This window comes from Hypanus sabinus, chromosome 19, assembly GCF_030144855.1.
Source record: "Hypanus sabinus isolate sHypSab1 chromosome 19, sHypSab1.hap1, whole genome shotgun sequence".
NCBI lineage: Eukaryota > Metazoa > Chordata > Chondrichthyes > Myliobatiformes > Dasyatidae > Hypanus > Hypanus sabinus.
In genome coordinates this window covers 25,360,631-25,382,597 of record NC_082724.1, presented here as the reverse complement: position 1 = coordinate 25,382,597, position 21,967 = coordinate 25,360,631, and the positions used below count along the sequence as shown (strand labels likewise).

General features: G+C 43.5%; 1 pseudogene; it reads right to left on the bottom strand.

Moving 5' to 3' along the window:
- Window positions 1–1,781: 1,781 nt before the first annotated feature.
- Window positions 1,782–16,345, bottom strand: LOC132378122 (GRB2-associated and regulator of MAPK protein-like; annotated as a pseudogene).
- Between the last annotated feature and the right edge of the window lie 5,622 nt (window positions 16,346–21,967).

Sequence of the window (21,967 nt, the reverse complement as noted above, 5' to 3'; positions counted from 1 at the left end):
GGATCAGAGGGATCTCAGGGTCCGAGTCCATAGGACGCTCAAAGCAGCTGCGCAGGTTGACTCTGTGGTTAAGAAGGCTTATGGTGTATTAGCCTTCATCAATCGTGGGAAGAGCCGAGAGGTAATATTGCAGCTATATAGGACCCTGGTCAAACCCCACTTGGAGTACTGTGCTCAGTACTGGTCGCCTCACTACAGGAAGGATGTGGAAGCCATAAAAAAGGGTCCAGAGGAGATTTACAAGGACGTTGCCTGGATTGGGGAGCATGCCTTATGAAAACAGCAAACACGAGGAAATCTGCAGATGCTGGAAATTCAAGCAACACACACAAAATGCTGGTGGAACACAGCAGGCCAGGCAGCATCTATAAGGAGAAGTACTGTTGACGTTTTGGGCCAAGACCCTTTGTTTCTATGTTATCTTTGCAATCCCTACCTAGGGAAAAAAATGTATGTTCACCCTTTCAATGCCTCTCATGATCTTACTATATACCTCTGTCAGGTTACTCTACAATCTCCTACGTTCCAGGAAATAAAGTTCTAGTACAGTATACACAACCTCTCCTTGTAGCTCAGGCCCCCAAGTCCACGCAACAACCTGATAAATCTTTGCTGCACTCTTTCTAGGTTAATAGCATTTTCCTGTAACAGAGTGACAAAAACTGTACACGGTACAAGTGTGTCCTCACCAATGTATAACAGCAACATTACTTCCCAACCCCTACACTCAAGAGCTCTGACTGATGGAGGCTAGCATGTCAAACACCTTCATCGCTCTTTCATCCTGCAACACTGCTTTCAGCGAACTATATTTGCCCTCCTAGCCCATTCTGTTCCATAGCACTCCTCAGGGTCCTACCATTCACTGTACCAATCCTACCCTGGCTAGAACTTCCAAAATGCAATGTTTCACATTTATCTGGATTGAAACTCATTTACCAGTCCTCAGTCTACATGTTCACATGATAACCCCCCGCTTTTTCATTGTCTTCGATACTATCCACAACACAACTTAATATCATGTGCAAACTTTGTACCTTAGTATCATGTTCAAACTTAACCTTGTACCTTAACACCCAAATTCTCATATAAAATAAGAACAGCAAAGGTCCCAGCACCAACCCTGTGGCAAGCCACTAGGGGCAGGCCTTTAGTCTGAGAAACAACTTCGAATCATCATCCTCTGCTTCCTAATGCTCTTCATCATCCTCATCATCATTATATGCCTTGTCTTATGACATGGCCGATCATGGTCTTCATTTTGTCCATGACCATGATTGTTTGGCAAATTTTTCTAGAGACGTGGTTTGCCATGGCCACCTTCTGGGCAGTGTCTTTACAAGACAGGTGACCCCAGCATCATCAATAGTTTTCATGGATTGTCTCACATCAGTGGTGGAATGATCAGGACATGATATGCACCAGCTGCTCATATAACCATCCACAACCTGTTCCCATGGCTTCACGTGGCCCTAGATTGGAGGTGCTAAGCAAGGTTAGCACCTTGCCCAAGGTGACCTGCAGGCTAGCAGAGGGAAGGAGTGCCTTACACCTTCTTTGGTAGGGACTTATCTCCACCCTGCCAACCATACTGAGCCAAACTGCAATATCCCACTGTATCCCATGAAATCTAATTTTCCATCTGGCAAAAGGGACCTTGTCAAGGGCCTTGCTAAATCCGATGTAGATAAAGTACGTGGAGAAGAAGGGGCTGAAGAAACTGGGCTTTTGGAGTGGATAGAAGAATCTTGCCCACATTGTTTCCCTGATCCCTGTTCTGATTAGAACTTTTCAGAAGGAAGTTCGGAGCTCGACTGGATTCCAGATTCGGTTTTCACTTCAGGCAGCAGGTAGTCACTGTTATTTTCTCCAGAATCTTGTGATAGCAGGGTTTCAGGAAAAACAGTCACTCATTGCTAGGATCTCTGCAACCTGCAAATTAACTTAACTATTTCTGTGAAATTGTTTCCTTAAACACATATTCAAGGTCGATGGAATGACTGCATCAGTTCTTAGCAAGATTGACTAAGCGACATCCTTAGTCATGCTAATGAAGAGTTGACGTAGTCGTTTCATAGACCTTTTTAATCTCCACTCTAATCAATCTTCGTGTCCTGAACCGCTCGTGAATATTCTTCAATGTCAACCTGTTCTTGACGAATGCTGAATGGATACTGAACTGTACTCCTCTACCGCATTACTCCCTTAAGGAAACCTTCGGACAAGGTGAATTTTGGCAAAATTAAATGAAGTAGAAAGTGCTTTGAAATCATTTTGTTGTTCTGAAGTACGCAGCACACAATTGCAATTTCCATTTAAATATTAGCAAACTTAAAACAATGATCTTTCTGATTGGGGTGTTGATTGTAGGGGCTTCCTGGTGAAACTGATGAAAATGCAATGTTTACTGGTAGCCTGGTCTTTTCAACAATTATGTTCTCACCTCCTTGAATCTGTATCTCTGAGGGACTACAAATACTAAGTTTACCTTTACACTGGAAAGGAAGGTCAATGCTTTCATTGGTTCAGTGATTCATACAGATAAGGCACGGTAACTTTCCTTGTCCAAACTGCTGATAGAGTTTAGTTTTCCAGTTTCCTTAAAAGTTATATTAAGTTATGAGCTCTCTTTTGATGGCATAAAGGATTTCTGTTTGCCCCATTAGAAGTTTTTCCCAAATGCTTAACATGATGTTACACACTCCTGTATCTTTACTGTACTCACTTGAGGCTACCTTAACATTAAGTTCTATTTCCTTCATGACAAATCTCCTCATTCTGGAACGGCTTTTGCCTCCTCCTCCATACAGTTAAAGTTTTGTGCTGGCTCCTTGATATCTCTGTCCTGTTCCAATAACTTAAATTGTCCTCATAGTCAAAAAGAGTATTTATATATGGCCTATTTACATACTGACCCTCTTTGAACCTATGGGCCGGAATGAAGCAAAACCAAATCATTTTCATGAATCCTTTCCAATATTTCTGCAACCAGAAGACAGACCCACTGTGGTAAATTGTGTGAGTCGATCAACAGGTCATGGGGTTGGCCGCTCTGCTCCACTGCATCTCTTTGTTGATGCTTGATGTACTCACCGCCTGTCAACTAAACAGAAGCAGGCTTCCATCTGGCTGCAAGGTCTCTTTGGGATGGGCATTGGGTTGGGCAGCAGACGCTGCTTCAAGGGCTGTAACTTTGGGCTCAGAACTGTGCTTCTGAAGCACATGGCAAGAATTGCAGACTTCAGTCTAATCAGCTGCAGTGGTTCCTGGATGGAGGAGAAGCAGTACTGCCTTACTTCCCAGTGCAGTCTGCCTTCAGGACCCTGTCACTGTGACATGTCACAGCAATAAACAAATTTACCTGATTTTAGAAAAAATTGCCCCATCAATTTTTAAACTTCCCCACACCCCACCTTAAAGGTTTTGTGTCTAGTATTTGACATTTCGACCCTTGGTAAAAAAAAATCTGACTGTCTTTGTCTCTCATAATGAAGTCATTTCTCAGCCTCCGATGCTCCAGAGAAAACCATCCAGGCTTGTCCAATCGCTTAGAGCTAAAACTCTCATTTGAGGCAGCGTTCTGGTGGAGCTTCTCTACAGCCTCTCCAAAGCCTCAGCTCCCCTCCTGTAATGAGGAAATGAGCACTGCATGCAAACTCCAAATGTGGCCTGACCAAAGTTTAATTCAGCTCCAAAATAACTTTCCTGACTTCCATACCCACCACCTGGCTGGGTCTATCAGTTTACCATCTGCCTTCTTTACACCCTATCCGCTCGTGTTGTCACTTTCAGGAAGGTATGGACTTACACTCTTACATCAATACTCCTGAAGGTCCTGTCATTTACTCTGTACTTTCCTCATACATTGATTTCCCAAGGTAACACCTCACGCTTGTCTGGTTTAAACTCCATCTGATATTTCCCTGCTCACATTTCTAACAAGTCCCTACCCTTTGACAATCTTCCTCATTATTTACCACTTGGACATTTTATTTCGTGTCACAAACTGGTAAATGATGTAAACTTATCAGCCTCCCTAAAAATACTTATGGAATGCCACAGGTCACATACTCCAGTCAAGATAACACACTTCTTTCACTACCCCTCTATCTTTTGTGGCCAAGCCAAATTTGAATCCAATGTATCAAGTCTCCATGGATCCTTCCTACTCTGACCTCATCTTTTTTTCTCCAGTCCTGGTGAAGGCTCTTGGCCTGAAACATTGACTGTTTGCTCTTTTCCATAGATGCTGCCTGGCCTGCTGAGTTCCTCCAGGATTTTGAGTGTGTTCCTCAGGAATCATCCTTGCCACTCTCTCAAAAAGCTCAGTCAAGGTTTTAAGACATGACCTCCCCTTCACAAAGCCATGCTGACGATCCCTAATATCTGTCCTTTTCAAAATGTGAGTCCCATCACTAAGAATCTTCTCAAATAATTACTCTACCGGGAATGTAACACTCACTGACCTATGATTTCCTGGTTTCTCTCTATTGCCATTCTTAAACAAAGTGACAACGTTGGTTTCAGTCCTCTGGAACACTGATTGTGACTAGAGAGGATATAAAGAGGTCCATCAAGATCCCAGCAATCTCCTCCCTCATATTATTAATGACCTGGGATAGATTCCATCAGGTCCTGGGGAAATCCACTTTTATGTTCTTCAAAAGCCCAACACTTCCACTGGACTCAACAAATCCCTACAAAAGTGTGATATTCTCCATGTCCTTCTCCTTCGTGAATACTGATTCAAGGTTCTCCTTTAGCATCTTGCCCAATTCCACAGGTACCAGGCATAAATTCCTTCTTTTGACCTTGAGTAGCCCTATACTCTATTTACCCTCTTGTGTTTAATTTATGTATCAAATGTCTTGGGATTCTCCTTAATCATACTTACCAAGGACATTTCATAGCTCATTTTAGCCCTACATATTCACTATTTAAGTTCTCTTTTGTTTCCTTTATATTCCTAAAGCTCTGTCCAGTTTCATCTATCTTGCTTCCTTTCTTGTTCTGCCTAAATTTGCAACATCTCTTGACCTACAAGATTCCTGAGCCTTGCCATCTTTGTTCCTCCTCATGGAAACATGTTGGTCCTGAATTTTGATCAGTCGTACTTTAAATATCTCTGTACATGACAAATGTGCCTTTGTCCAGTAACAACTGTTCCCAGTCAGCATTCTTGATTGGTTAGGACATGAATGGGTAAGGGGAGAAAGCAGGAGACTGGAGCTGTGGAAAATTAGATCAACAATTTTGATGATGACATGGTGGAGGAAACTCAAAGGGCCAAATGGCCTAATTCTGCTCCTATATCTTATGGTGTTATGGTCTCAAACTCCTGCCTAATATTTTGTAATTAGCCTTTCCCCAATTTAGCACTTTTCTTTGGTAAATCATATCCATAACTAACTGAAAGCTGGTTGTGATTATTGTTCCCAAAATGCTTTCCCACTGAAACCAAGAGCAGACTGGTTTCAGTGAGACCCAGCTAGACTCAATTCCTAATATAAAGTTTACTATGGACCATTCCCTGGTTGAACAAAATACTGCTGTATCAAGAAACCTTACTGATGTACCTAACAAATTCTGCCTCCTCTAAGCCTTTGACAGTTAGAGAGTGTCAGTCTTTACTGCATTTTAAAAATCACTCTTCAAACTATCCAATTGCTTTTACATCTTTCCATAATATGATGGTATATAAAGTGTGTTCTTCTCCCTCCCATATTGTGATAACCTCTTCATAGTGATTACACCTTTGTTGTTCCTGGGCTCTACCCAGTTACTGCTCTGGATAACCCCTCCAGGTGTCATGTCCAGTCACCACCAATGCATTACATTTCTCCTATCAATAGTGTAACAGCATCACCTCTTTTACATCCCCCTCTGTCGCATCCGTAGCACCTGAATGCTATATCACACAGCTGCTAGTCCTGCCCTTCTCTCAACCAAGTGCCTGCTGTAATGTTACTTGTATCTTAACTCCATGTGGTAATCCTGGCTATAAGTTAATGTTTCTTCCCTGCTTGCTTTGAAACATGTTCAGTTCAACCCATCAACCCCACCGTGTTCATTAACCTGGCATTGCCCGCTCTTCCTTTCAGCCTTGTTTGCCCAAACCTGTGCCTTCCTTCAATCCTTCCATTTGCTGAACTGTGGCTCTGGATCTCTGAAGGTTCCAGATAAAAGTTTAATAAAATCAGCTCATGGATCACCAGACTCACTTAGTAAAACAAAAGAGTTAGTTTGGTGATATAGTTTTAAATTATAAATGCAATTCAATCAACATTAACTTCTCATTAAGTATGCCATTCCTTTCTGAAGCCTTTGCCTATGTCCCATTTATTGATCATATCAACAATTAAGATTCAAAATTATGCTATTCATAATTTAGGAATGAATTTTTTACTTGTATTTTCATAGAGCATGTGGAAATAAATGAAGGAAAACAATAAATTAACCCTGAATTTTGGACATTTGTTAAGTTCTTGGTTTGAATAAGTCTGATAATTTCAAGACTTCCCATGCAGATGGACCTGCAAGGATATGGCAAAGTTATTTCCCATTGTAGTGAAGTCTAGGACAAAGGGTCACAATTTCAGGATTGAAGGATGTCCATTTAGGACAGAGATGCGGAGAAACTACTTTAGTCAGAGGGTGGTAGATCTGTGGAATTTGTTGCCATGAACGGATGTGGAGGCCAAGTCATAGCTGCATTTAAGGCAGAGGTAGTTAGGTTGTTGATTAGCCAGGGCATTAAAGGGTATGGGAAGAAAGCAGGGGAGTGGGGATGACTAGAAAAATTGGATCAGCCATGATTGAATGGTGGAGCAGTCTCAATGGGCCGAATGGCCTACTTCTGTTCCTATATCTTATGGTCTTATGATCTTTGTGTTCATTCTTAACAGAAATAACAATGATTAATAAGTAAAATGCTGTAAGATAAAAGTCATGATAGTGGCATCACAGGTAGATAGGGTCGTAAAGAAGGTTTTTGACACGTTGGCCTTCATAAAGCAAAATATTGAGTTTAGGAGATGGGATGTTATGTTGAAGTTGTATAAGACATTGGTGAGGCCTAACTTGGAGTATTGTGTGTAGTTTTGGTCACCTGCCTACAGGAAAGATGTAAACAAGGTTGAGAGAGTACAGACAAGATTCACAAGGATTTTGTTGGGTCTGGAGGATCTGAGTTAAGTTGAGAGGAGATTTGATAGAGGTATACAAAATTATGGGAGGTTTAAAGGGAACATGAGGGGAAGCTTCTTCACTCAGAGGATCATGAGAGTGTGGAATGAGCTGCCTGCATAAGTGGTGCGTGTGAATTTGATTTCAATGTTTAAGCAAAGTTTGAATAGGTATGTGGATGGTAGGGTATGGTGCACTATGGTCCTGGTTCAGGTCAATAGGAGTAGGCAGTTCAAATGGTTTCAGCATGAACTAGATGGGCTGAAGGGCCTGTTTCTGTGCTGTACTTCTCTATGACTCCTTAAGAAAGGAATGTTTTGAATTTGATAGATGGATTAATAAATTGGAATTTCAGAGTTAAATCTGTGATGCTGATAGAGTAATGTCATTTTCTGGAAGAACTCAATAGGTCAGACTGCACCTATGGGAAGGAATAAACATCTAGTGTTTCAGGCCAAGACTCTTCATCAGTATTGGAAAGGAAGGGGTAAGAAGCCTTTCCAGTCCTGATAAAGGGTTTTGGCCAAAACATGGACTGTTTATTCCTTCTCATAGATGCCCCTGCCCTGCTGAGTTCCTCCATCATTTTGTGCATGGTGTTCTGGATTTCCAGCATCTGCAGCATCTCTTGTACTTATGACATTTTCTGGTTGTTTAATCTTTGCAGCATTTTTAACGGAGGCAAATTTGAGTCTAAATATGGAAAAACAAATTGCTCACATGCCAAGCTACTTGTTAAGCATTTTTCAGTCCAGGCACATGAAAGGTGTCACAGTTCCAAGTTCCAATTGGGGTAGAGCTAAAATTTACAAATTCTCACTATTTTCTCTGGGAAATTTGCTGTGGCGATACTGCACTTGTAATACTGTCCAAGTGTCAGCGCATGCCGCCACCTCTGTGTATCTGCTGTCAGTCTTAGAGTTTGTATTTTCCAAAGTTATCACCCTGCTCCTCCATAAGCTGCACTGTTGTGAATATTTTGTTGATCCAGAGGGATTGAGAGCCACAGGGATATTTCAGCATCTGAGAACTGGGCACAGAGCCTCAGAAAGCATCAAACATCTAGGAAACCTTTGGAATTCACCATTCCAGAAAGATGCAGATGTATAGTTATTTACTTTCCTCAAAGCCAAAAGATCAGGGTATGGAGTGGCAGAATAGACCTGTGGTACAGGCATAGCCATGATTTCATTGAATACTGCAGTGGGTCTGATGGATGTAATTTGTTTGTTATTTAGTGAGTGACTTGTAACGAATGTAAATAAATTTTACACTATTTTCACTGTAAAAACCATTGAAAATGCTCTGCTTTATATACCATGAAACCAATTCTGTAGTGATGTACTATATAATGTAACTAATAATGACATCTTGAACTTGAAATTATAATTCTCTTTAATGGCAATTGTTATTCCATCAATATTACATGTAAGATTCCATAATTCTGAAATAATGATATTCTAAGTTATGGTTTATTAGCACCTTTCCTGATGTGTACTCAGTTTTTATTTCTCCATCTGTGAACTGATATAAAAGTTGTCAAGGAAAAGTACTTGATTCTAAGCTGTGTAAAACTGCTTGCTTGCATTCATCACTGGGATGAATGCCACAGATCCGATACAGAATGTGCCAGACAATATGTCACCTCGGAAAAGGGGAAATGCATGCCAATCTTTGCAAACAAAGTTCTTAAAGGTCAAAACAGCAGCCATTCATCCATTGTACACCAGAAAATCTGGACCAAGAAGCACCAAGGGTCATGATCCTCATTAAAGGATCAGAAGTGGAGAGAGTGAGCAATTTCAAGTTCCTGGGCATCAATGTCTCTGAGGATTTGACCTGGACTCAACACAGCGATGCAGCCCCAAAGAAGGTATGACAGCGGCTGTATTTCATTAGGAGTCTGAGGTGATTTGGTATGTCACCAAAGACACCCACGAATTTCTACAGGTGTACTCTGGAGAGCATTCTAACAGGCTGCATCAAAGTCTGGTATATGGAAGGCTACTGTACAGAATCGAAGCAAGCTGCAGAGAGTTGCAAACTTGGTCTGCTCCATCATGGGCACTAGCTTCCCTATCCAGGATACCGTCAAGGAGTGACAGGGTAGCATCCATCATTAAGGACCCTCTTCACCCAAGTCCTGCCTTGTTCTCATTGCTACCATCAGGAAGGAGGTACAGAAGCCTGAAGGCACACATTCAGGAACAGCTTCTTCTCCTCTGCTGTCCAATTACTGAATGGACATTGAACCCATACACACTACCTCATTACTTTTTTATTTCTATTTTGGCACTACTTATTTAGTTTAACTATTTAATATACAAATATACTTACCATAATTCAGTTTTTAAAAATTATTTTGTATTGCTGCCACAAAGTCAACAAATTTCACGACATATGTTGGTGATATTAAACATGATTTAGATCCTAATTAAACCTGATTCTGAGTCCTATTTAAGTAATTCAAGGAAACATCAATTCATTTGACTGATTATATTGACTTTGGATGGTGTATTTTTTGGTAATTTCTTTTTAAAAGTTATGCACAACACACATTTTAGAATTATAAAGGTTGAATGTGTATCAGAAATCACGATGAAGGCTGTGGTTTAAAGAGGAAGTGGATGTCCACAAGTTGGTGACTATTGACCTTTGATAGCCTAGCCCGGGGGTCGGCAACCTGCGGCTCCCGAGCCATTTGTGGCTCTTTCACCTCTGTGCTGCGGCTCCCTGTGGCTTTGGGAAATAATTGGTCAGTATTTAATTAAAATGTATTTTATGTTAGTTTGTTAGCTTTTGAAATGTAATTCTAAATTTGAAGATTATGGTGATCTTGTACAATCTAAGTGTGGCGACACATTTCCTGGCACATCCGAAACGGCTCACAATTAGCCAGCATTCCGGCTAAGGGAGATAGCCTACGGGGGTTTGTGAGTACGCGTCTTTTGCAGCATCTGCGTCCATGGGGGCTGGGTTGAGGGAGGCTTAAAAGCAAGGCTGTTTAGTTCGAATAAAGTTATTCGACTGCAGTTTACTGACTGCGTGAGCACACCGCTACAACGTGTTTTTATCGCTATTAATATACGTCACCACTGCCAATACCTGACACCCGCCAGTGCGCGATTTCTTTAATTTTTCGATCCAAGGTAAGCCAACTATGGAGAATTCTAAAAAAAGAAAAGTGACTGAAGAAAACAGAACGTTTAATGATACGTGGACAGATTCATTTGCTTTCACTGTTGACGAGACTGGTTTACCGGTATGCTTAATATGCAATGAGAAACTAGCAAACAACAAAAAGTCAAATGTCGCAAGGCATTTCCAGAATAAACACGCAGCCTTTGCTCAAAAATATCCGGATGGAGATGAGAGAAAAAAAGCCGTTTCGGAACTGATGCGGAAGGTTGATCTGAGCAAAAATCATTTCCAGAAATGGATGAAGTCTGGAAAATCAACGACATACGCCAGTTATATTGACGCTCAGGAAATAGTCAGGCACGGGAAGCAGTTTACAGATGGTGAATATATAAAAGAATCTTTCATTAAGATTTCAGAACATCTATTCACGGACTTTAAAAACAAGAGTGAAATTGTGCAGAAAATCAGGGATATGCCCCTCTCTGCAAAGACTGTCAAAGACAGAACCATAAAAATGGCAGAAGACATCACAAGACAGCAAATTAAAGACATCAATTCAGCTGTGGCCTACTCGATTGCCTGTGACAAGTCTAAAGACAAAGGTGATATTGAACAAATAGCGTTGTTCTGCCGGTATGTAAACTCTGCCTGGCCACAGGAAGAACTGATTGAGTTGATACCTCTAAAAGACCAAACACGGGGGGAGGACATCTGTGAGGCTGTCTTGAATTGTTTAAGAGCCAAAGGAATAAAGACCACCCATCTGGTGTCAGTAGCTACTGATGGGGCACCTGCTGCACAACAAAGTCCAGTGGCTGTCCAAAGGGGAGGTGCTGAAACGCTTTGTCGCGTGTCTGGAAGAAGTGAAAACTTTCCTGGGCAGCAAAGGGCTCAACTTTCCTGAGCTGGAACAGCCAGAGTGGCTGGAAAAGCTACACTTCATGGTAGACATGACAGCACACCTGAACACGCTGAACACAGCTCTTCAACGGGGTAAGGACGTACAGCCCTGCACATGTTGGAGGATGTTTTGGCATTCGAGCGCAAGTTGACGTTGCTTGCCAGAGATTTACAGAAAGGCACATTGTCTCACTTCCCCAATTTGAGAGAGTTCAAACAAGGTCACGACATGATAAATTCGGAGTATTTACATTCTGCAATCATCGCAATGCAAACATCGTTTGGGAAACGCTTCTGTGAGTTCAGAGAGGAAAAAAACACATTATCCTTCCCGGTCACTCCCCTAAGCATCGATCCATCCCTACTAAATACGACTGCATTGTCAGGTGTGAGTCAACCTGAACAAGTATGATAAATATTTTAATTGCCTATTATTTTACGTATATTCATATGTTTTCATTGTTCAGTGAAATAGTCCTTTTATTTTTCAGGTTGACAGCTGGCTGACGTTATTTTTGGTTTGCTGCTGGTGGCAAATTTAAGTTTGGCGTTTTTCATAAATACAAGAAGGACTCAAATAGACATTGAGTATTTTACTTAAAAGTAACCTTCAACCCAACGTCTTTTTTTCAGAGTTCAAAATGTTTTTGTTGCATGCAGAAATGTAATTTAATTTTCTCTGCAGGAGTTCATCAATTTCATAAATGCAACACATTATAGTTTGTTTATACATAGCATAAAGGCAAAACAAAACGTTGTATGCAGTGTTATTTCATTTTAAATGTCAAGCGGGTTTTGCGGCTCCCAGTGTTTTCTTTTCTGTGGGAAACGGGTCCAAGTGGCTCTTTCAGTGGTAAAGGTTGCTGACCCCTGGCCTAGCCCTTCATTAAATAGCATGAGGGACTAGATTAGTAAGAACATGGTTTTGAACTTGATTACATATTTTGTGTTCGTAGCTGTTTCTCCAATCATCTCTCTTTGTCTGACAAAGGATCTATGACTGAAAATATCAACTGTTCCTCTTCCCACAGACGCAACCTGATCTATTGAATATTTGAACAGTTTGTGTTTTTACTTTAAATATCCCCAAGCTTAATTCTCTCACAAGTGCATTACTGGAAGCTTCTATGCAAATCCATTCATTAAAGTATCTCAAGAAAAAAACCCAAATAGAATGTAATTTATTTGCAGCAAAATAGTTTACTGATAATGAAAATATCACTGTATTATCAAATAACCTGCAATGAATCAACATCTGAAGCTGCCAGTTATATGATGCAAATACATTGGGAGGCTTCTAATTGACCAGTAGATGATTAAATCCTTGTGATATTTTTAGCTTTATGCATGTGAATGATGACAGTGTCCATGCTCAACAGTATTTTCAAGCCTTTTAGGCTATATGATGGTGGTTTTAAATGGATTCGACACCAAGCTAGCTGCTGTTTAATGAATTAATTTAGTGTATAATTTTTTCAGAGAACTCAGTAATGTTGGAGACTTGCTTTGTAAGTGCACCCTTAAGCTAGGTGAAAAAGCTTATCAAGATGCAATAAATATTGGCAAAGCAAAGTAGAATTCAAGTGTTTTAATTTTAGTTACCACAACCCATTAATTTTGAAGAGTTGTTTTCTAAATATTTGGTTGGCAGAAATGACTTTAATTATACTGATCTTTATTATTTTCAAGACATTGAAATTACCTTCAGTTTCCTAAAACAGCAAAAGTTATGACTATTAAATTATGTAACTTAATAATAGCCTTAACTTCTTAATAGTCACACTTTTGGGTTTGTTTTCATTGAACCTCAGTAAATCAAGTTTTCCTGTTCATTCAGGAGATGGTGATCCCTTGTATCCATGAAGTATCATCCATAAATTGGTAGTTTGTGATTGCCAGAGCTTTTAGTCATTGCTGTTTGTTCCATGTATTCTCATCAAAATCAATATAGGGAAAATACTTTGTGAAGCTCCCAGATTGAGATTTATATTGTATACACTACTTAAGGTGATAACCATGAAAGAGGAAGCACATAGTCAATGTATAAACTGCCCACAAACAAAATCACACCTTAGCCTATCTTGTCTAGAACATGGTAAATATTAACCACAATAAATTGATTAGGAATAAAAAGGACAAATTCAGGAGTACATAATTTTAATTTGCGATTTAATTCTCGTACATCTAAAATCCAGTTTTGCTATGTATTGCTCAAGAGCTAGGATGGATGTCCTTTGAGTAATTTCTTCAAATGCATTATGTGTGTAATTTATTGTCTGTGCTAAATGGTCTTTTATAAAGTGTTGGTCAGCTGCCTTCTTGAACTACCAGTTACTTTGATGGAGATTTTCTAGTAGCTCTAGGAATTTAGGAATGATGGAAGAATCGAATGTGACATGGAATGGGTCTTGGATGAGAACCTGAAAGGTGTGTGGTGTCTCTGTGCTCCTTCCGTCATCATCCTAGTAGGTGACTATCATGCATTTTGAAGACTGTGTCAGTGTAGTCAAGGCAAATAACTACTCTGTTAGCTTGCATGGACAGTGATTTCTACACAGTATTAATTAATGGAAGGAATACACATCATAGGCAATTGATGGGATAGCTGGATAGCGCTTAACTTCTTGTGAATTGTCTGGACTGCATTGATCCAGACAAACCAAGAATATATCATCACATCTAGTTGCGCCCAGTGTATGCTGGAAAAACTGTGGATGTTTAGATATTGAGAAAATTGTCATAGCATAGCCAGTCTCTGACCTACTGCTGTGGCCACAGTATTTATATGGTTGGTCCAATTAAGTTTCAGGTTAATAGTGACGCTTGGAATGTTCATAATAAGGAATAATATTGGTTAAATGTTTTGAAATGATAATTGCCTGGCACTTTTGTGGTACAAATGCTACTTGTCACTTTTCATCCCTGAATATTGTCTATGTTCTGGCCCCTGCAAGCATGGACTGCTTTATTTACTAAGGAATTGTAAATGAAACTTTCCCACTTATGTACACATGTTGGGAAGAAATATAGTTAATAGCACATCCGCGGATAGATGGGTCCAGTAAACTATCTTGAGAAATTCCTCCAGGATGTCCTGAATGATAGATATACAACAAAGGTGACACATTGATGTCGATTGACTTCAGTTTAACCAGGGTTAAGTAATACTGGATCCTGTGCTGATTTGAAGTCACACTCATCTTAGACCAGAATTCTGCTTTTAATTCCATTTGGACCAGGCTGGGAAACTTTATAACACTGCTAGTAATATCTTCTATCACCTTGGAGTTGACTGGACAATAATTGCTATGATTGAAACTGCCCTTCCTTTAGAGAACAGAGCATGCCTGGGCAATTTTTCATATTGTTGGATGGATGCCAGTGTTGTGATTTTACTGGACCAGCTTGCACAGGGCACATAGAATTCTGGAGTATGGGTCTTCAGTGCAGGATGTTGTTTGGTTGTTTAACTTTATGCTCTCGTTTTTAATCTCCTGATGGGAAGGATTAATCAAAATGGTTTCTTTAATGGTAAAGACCTTGGGAACAATGCATGCTGAATCATCAGTTTGGTATATGTTGGGGTCTGCTGTCACTGAATGAGTACTGATTCGTTAGGGAGGACAAAACGTTACTCATGTTTGACCTGATACCGCATACTCTGCATGCATGTCGCTATGCTGCTACCACTTTTCCAGCTGGTAGAAAGATAACATCCTGTGTCCCCTCCCACTGATGCTTCCTTGTCCACTTGTTCCAGTCATGGGCCTGTCTGGCAATTCTCCATCTTGCTATTAGCTCTGTAATTGGGCCTTAATCCCCTTGCCTGATTTCCAATTGTTCCCAGTTCAGCTAATTACAGCACACCTGGTTCCCATTAGCAAACATGGGATAAAACTCTGGTGTCACAACCCTGCCTTGCCAGTTCGTTGGTTGACTCTAGTGTGAGTAAACCTTGTTTCCTGATTCCTTTGGACTGTCAGTTCTAAGCTCTGCATCATTTCCTGGATACTCTATGTAAACCTTGTCTCCATGTAAAGACTCTCGTGGATATCGGTTCCCTGGTCATGACGATGCTAACGCCTCACGACTCTGCCTCTGTGCCTGTGTTCGTCCTCAGCCTCGTCCTTGCAACAGAATGAACTGGCCAAGAATGAACCCAGCGGGCACACCCCATGCAACAAGCCCTCGCCAGCCAGGGTTACCTACTGGGTGCCCATGACCAGCTGCTCAGAGAGGTCACAGAAAACCTTCGTGTGCTGTCCACGAATGTGAGGAAGGTCAGTGAGCAGGTTGACCGGGTATCCGCTTCCCTTACTCCGTCCCTTCCAAGAACCCTGACTGACTAAACTGCACAGCCTGGGATGGCTATGCCCCTTGGATTGGCAACACAATCCCCTCGAGAGCTGTATGTACCCGAACTGGGACCCTACGCTGGGGACCTAGGGAAGTACCGGGCCTTCTGATTATAGTGCTCTTTGGTCTTTGAGCAACAGCCACGTACGTACACCTCGGACAGACCGAAGATTGCGTACATCGTGGGACTGTTACGAGGACAGCCTTGGCATGGGCAACCACGATCTGGCACAACCGACCAGAGGTCTGTTCCTCTTTCCCCTCGTTCGTCTCTGAAATGAGGAAGGTCTTCGAACAGCCTATTCGCAGTAAGGATGCCGCTAAGTGCTGGCTAACTCTCTGTCAGGGTTCGCAAAGCGTAGCAAAATACTCCAAGGAGTTCTGAACATCAGCGGCCGACTCTGGGTGGAATGAAGAGGCACTATGGGAAGTGTTCCGATAGGGCCTCTCAGATAAGATAAAAGATGAATTGTCAGCGAGGGATGGCGTGGACAGCTTGGACTCTCTGATCTCTCTAGCCTCCAGGCTAGTTAATTGACTCCAAGAGCATCTGAGAGAAAAGACCTCGGGTCATCCCATGGGCCACCTTACCATCTTCAGCCAGCTCCCTTCCGCAGCTGCTCCAAGTATAGCTCCTGCTGTGACTGACCCCAGTACCCTGGGGGAGGAACTGATGCAGCTGGAACAGAACTGTCTCTCCCCTGCCAAACGACTTTGGAGGCGGAGAGCTGGGGACTGTTACTGCTGCGGCCAGCCAGGACATTTCCAGGATACCTGTCCTCTGCGGCCAAAAGGGAGGGCTCACCAGTAGAAAGGGTACCCTGGTGAGCTGGATGACACTCCCTTCAGTCCCCCAGACCCAGGTGCAGATCCTGGATACCGTGAACTATTGACAACGGTCCCTGTCCCTATCTGCCATGGTGGATTCCAGTGCCAAGGGAAATCTGCTGGACGAGGACATAGCCTCCTGGGCTGGAATACCTCGGGAGCCATTAAATACCCCTCCGGAGGCCCAGGCGCCAGACGAAAAACTGCTGGCTTGGGTTACCCACTGTACGCCGCCCCTGACCTTGATTCTGTCCAGAAACCATCGAGAGGAGGTACGATTTAATCTCATCCATTGTCTTCAAGCCCCTGTAGTTCTAGGATATCCCTGGCTGCTCCACCACAACCCCTCCAACGACTGGTCTACTGGGAGGATAGCCAGTTGGAGCCTGTTTTGCCACGCCACCTGTCTGCTGTCGGCTCTGTCCCCTAGGGAGGCTACTGCGACCCCTCCTGTCTTGGAACCCCTCGACTTGGGAGTTCCCGCAGAATATCATGACCTGGGACAGGCTTTCAGCAACCAACGGGCCCTTTCCCTGCCTCTGCATCACTCATATGATTGCGCTATCAACCTTCTCCCCGGGGCCTCGTTACCCACCAGTCTTCTTTATAACTTATCCCGACCGGAGAGAGAGGCCATGGAGAAATACATTAGTGAGTCCCTCACAGCAGGCATTATTCGACCTTTATCCTCCTCGGTGGGCGCCGGTTTCTTCTTTGTAGAGAAGAAGGATGGGTCACTTCATCCCTGTATTGATTACCTCACCAATGCCCCTGCCGTTTTTCAAGGCCTAATCAATGATGTGCTGAGGGACTTCATTAATCGCTTTGTTTGTCTACCTAAATGATACCTTAATATTTTCTAGCAGCCCCCAGGAACACATTCTCCATGTCCGTCCAGTCCTCCAGAGACTGTGAGAGAACAAGTTATTTGTGAAGGCGGAGAAATGTGAGTTCCACGTCCCTTCGGGCAGGTGAGGGCAGTTCCTGAGAAGATCTGGGCGGTGGAAGAGTGGCCCAGACCCACAACCCACAAGCAACTTCAGCGATTTTTGGGGTTTGCAAACTTTTATCGCTGATTTATCGGGGATTACAGTCGGGTGGCGGCTCCCCTTACCCGACTTGCCTCGCCTACAACACCTTTTTGTTGGGACTCCTGGTATTCATTGACCTGAAGAAGCGTTTCAACACCGCTCCCATCCTAGTCCAACCGAACCCCTCCTATCAGTTTATTGTTGAGGTAGACGCCTCCAACTCCGGGGTAGGAGCAGTCCTGTCCCAACGATAAGTCCGGACGACAAGCTTCAGCCCTGTGCCTTCTTTTCGCGCAGACTGTCCCCCGCCAAGCGGAGTTACGACATGGGGAATCAGGAACTACTGGCGGTCAAGCTAACATTGGAGGAGTGGAGGCACTGGCTGGAGGGGGCAGAACACCTGTTTATTGTTTGGACTGATCATAAGAACCTGGGATGTATTTAGACTGCCAAACGTTTGAAGACCCGCCAGGTGCGCTGGGCATTTTTTTGGACGGTTCAAGTTCTCCCTCACATACTGTCCAGGATCCAAGAATGGGAAGCTGGACACACTGTCCCGCCAATACAACTCCAAGGAGGACGCTTCCAGCCCAGAGACTATCCTCCCAGCATCCTCACTTGGGAGATCGAGTCCAAAGTAAAGGAGGCCCAACGGGATGACCCTGACCCCGGCAATGTCGCCTTTTTGTGCCTGATTCCGTCAGATCTCAGGTTCTCCTGTGGGGGCACATCTCGGTTCGCTTGCCACCCCGGGAGTGAGCGGACACTGGCTCTCCTGAAAAGACACTTCTGGTGGCCTTCTGTGGAGGCAGATATCCGTTCCTATGTCTCTGCCTGCTCCATCTGTGCCGTGGAAAAGCCTCCCACCGGCCACCTACGGGATGACTTCGTCCCTACCTATCCCTGGTCGTCCTTGGTCGCATATCGCCCTAAATTTTGTCACTGGTCTTTCCCCTTCACATGGAAACACCACTGTACTCACCTTGGTAGACCGGTTCTCCAAGACAGTAAACTTTGTAGCCCTCCCTAAACTCCCTTCTGCTCAGGAAACCGCAGATCTTCTTGTCTGCCACATCTTCTGCCTCCACAGAATCCCCACGGACATCGTCTCCGATCAAGGTCCCCAATTCATCTCGCAGGTGTGGAAGGCCTTCCGTCAAGCCTTAGGTGCCTCGGTCAGCCTGTCATCCAGCTTCCACCCACGGATGAACAGGCAAACGGAACAGGTCAACCAGGATTTGGAGGCAATGATATGTTGTATAACAGCCAACAACCTGTCTACCTGGAGTGACCACTTCTCGTGAGCTGAGTATGCCCACAACTCTCTGGTTAGTACTGCCATCAGAAGGTCTCCCTTTGAGTGCTCCCTTGGGTACAAACCCCCGCTATTCCCCGTGCAAGAAGAGGAGATTGCGGTGCTGTCTGCTCAGGCCCATATCGATCAGTGCTGCAAGACTTGGGAGGAGACGCGCATAGCCCTGCTCCGATCAGCCAATCGCAAAAGGAGGATTGCCGATCGCTATCAGACTCCTGTGCCTGATTATCAACCTGGGCAGAAGGTGTGGCTCTCGTCCAAAGACATTCCCCTCAAAAACAAGCGTAAGAAACTTGCCCCTCACTTCCTGAGACCTTTCGAGGTCGAAAGTATCATTAACCCCACAGCGATCCGGTTTAAACTCCCGAAGTCTATGAACATCCACCCTTCATTGCACGTCTCTCTAGTAAAACCAGTTTCCATGAGCCCCTTGTGTCCTCTGACCGAAACCCCTCCGCCTGCCTGGATCATCGATGACCATCCGGTGTACACCGTCTGGCAGCTACTGGATGTGCACTGTCAGGGCAGGGGCCTCCAATACCTGGTTGACTAGGAAGGGTACAGCCCAGAGGAGTGTTCCTGGGTTCCCCATTCCGTCATCCTAGACCCCTCCCTCATCCAGGACTTCCATCGGGACCATCCAGACAATCCTGGGGAATCGCATGGAGGCTCCTGTTTGGTGGGGGGGGGGGGGGGTGGAAATACTGTCATGGTCCCTTCTGGCAATTCTCCATCTTGCTATTAGCTCTTTAATTGGGCCTTAATCCTCTTGCCTGATTTTCAATCATTCTCAGTTCAGCTAATCACAGCACACCTGGTTCCCATTAGTGATCATGGGATAAAACTCTGGTGTCACAGCCCAGCTTTGCCAGTTCGTTGGTTGACTCTAGTGTGAGTAAACCTCATTTCCTGCTTCCTTAGCACTGTCAGTTCTCAGCTCCGCATCATTTCCTGGATACTCTACATAAACCGTGTAAAGACTCTCCTGGATATCGCCTCCCCATTTGTGGTGGTGCTAACGCCCCACAACTCTGCCTCCGCACCTGTGTCCTGCAGTCGGGTTTGTCCTCATCCTCGTCCTGGCAACAGTCCCTTACCATTGGATCTCCATCCTGGTGCTCATCCCTGCAAATGTGACAAGTGGTACACTTCCAATCCAGGCCCCAAACAGTCCTTCCAGAGGAGGTGACCCTTCTACAATCCTGTCAGGGTCACTTACTGTATCTGGTGCTCCAGCATGCTAGCAGCTTAATAACCCTAGCCTGCACATCCTTTGTATGTCTTAGGAAAGCAAAGCACCTGGGTGAAGCCCACAGGAGAACATGCAAACTCTTTACAGCCTGTGGCAGGAATCGAACCTGGATCACTGGTGCTGGAAGGCATTACACTGACTACTGTGCTACCATCCCGTGACTAGGGCTGTGTGAAGTTATTGCTTGCTGGTGTGCAATATTTGTCCAGCTAAGATATGTAAACAATATACTGTCTTCTCAAGAACAGGTTAATAAGCACCACCCTTGCGCTACTGGGTACTTTAGAATTGGGTTTCCACTGTATGAAACTTTATTCCAAAGTATTGTTAAAATTTAGCACTTGTGGATGAATTTGCTGATCTAAAGGAGTAATAAAGATTGCTTTAATTGTGAGTGGTAGACAAGAGAATAAGTAATCTATCCTACTTAGGAATGGGCAACCTTTGACACACTTTGATTGTTAATATACTTTTTCCTGTTATTGAATTTGCAGGGCCAGACACACCCAGGGATCATTTTAACTGTGTTGGTTTTTGCCCTGCTTGCATTCTTATCTGCCATCTGTATTGCCAAAAGATATTGTTTTCCCCAAGGGTAAGAGCCTTTTTAATTTATTTATTACAATATAGAAGGAGGCCTTTTGCATTTTGGTATTAATGTCAGCTCCCAGTTCCATTCCTACTCTCTGTATTTCCTTGTACACTGCAAACTATTCTTTCTCTAGTATGCCCATCCACTTGTGTTTGATTGTTTAGCTACCTACAGTATGTACACTGATCAGGTATCGAAGACTGTCACGGAAGCAATCTTCTTAAGAATTTATAACAGCAAGTAAGCTCATCAACGCTGCAATCGTCACATCGCCTTTGTGAGAGCTGGAGAGCAACCAGAAGCAAGAGTAAAGCCACCTACAGGGATTCTGGCACCCGCTTACGACTGGCAGCTTATGACTGACATGGAGAAACAACTGAAGTTTCCACAGCACGTCGTCAAGACCACCGTGAGACCAGACATCCTCCTGGTCTCAGAGGCAGCAAAATACATCACCCTGCTGGAGCTGACAGCGCCTGGAGGAGGCCCGTAAGAGGCAGCTTGCCAGATACGAGGAGCTGATCAATGACTGTCGGAGCCAGGGATGGAAGGCAAAGTGAGGCCTGCTGAAGTGGGCCACCAGGGCTTCACTGAACACAGGTCGTGGCTTGATCTGGGTGAGGGCGTCTGATGCTGGAACAACCCGATGACCCCGGGTTACATCACTGATGAGATGTTCAGACCATTCTGAGATGTATTCTTCAGATCAAAAAAGGGTTTTTTTTTTGTAATGCGGGAGATCCCAGAAACCCACAAGGTCTCAGGGAGAATATGCAAACTCCATACAACAGCATCCAAATTTGGGTCACTAAAGCTGTGAGATTTCAGCACCATCTACTGCACTGCCACACCATCAAAATACACAAATAAATTAATAATGTCCTTACATTTGCAATTTTCCATCCCTGTTTGCTCTGAAAACAGCTATCTAAACCTTCCAGTCTGAAGTTCTTTCCCCAAAGCAAACTTGCTTCTTTCTCCATTCTTTCCTAAACTCTAAGATACTGTACATTTCTTTGATCAGAATATTGACTCCTTTTCCCTCTTTGTTTGACTCGGGGATTATTTAGAAAACCCAACTGAAAAAAAGATACAGGGCCATCTAATGGACTGGTGAATCTCATCTTAGTGATCTAAAAGAGGTGGGGGAAAAATCAGTGAATACATTGGTTCAAGGGGCCAAATGACCCCCGCTGCTTCCATTCCCATTGTTGTAGAGGGGTAGAAGCAGAAGTGGCATTTTTTTTGAAGTTACCTCTCATGAACTTACAGCATTCAAGTGTCTCAATTTGCTTCTGAATAACAACTAACAAGCTAATACAAATGGCTATGAGCCAGATGCCTCACGACCTGTTTCAGTAATATCA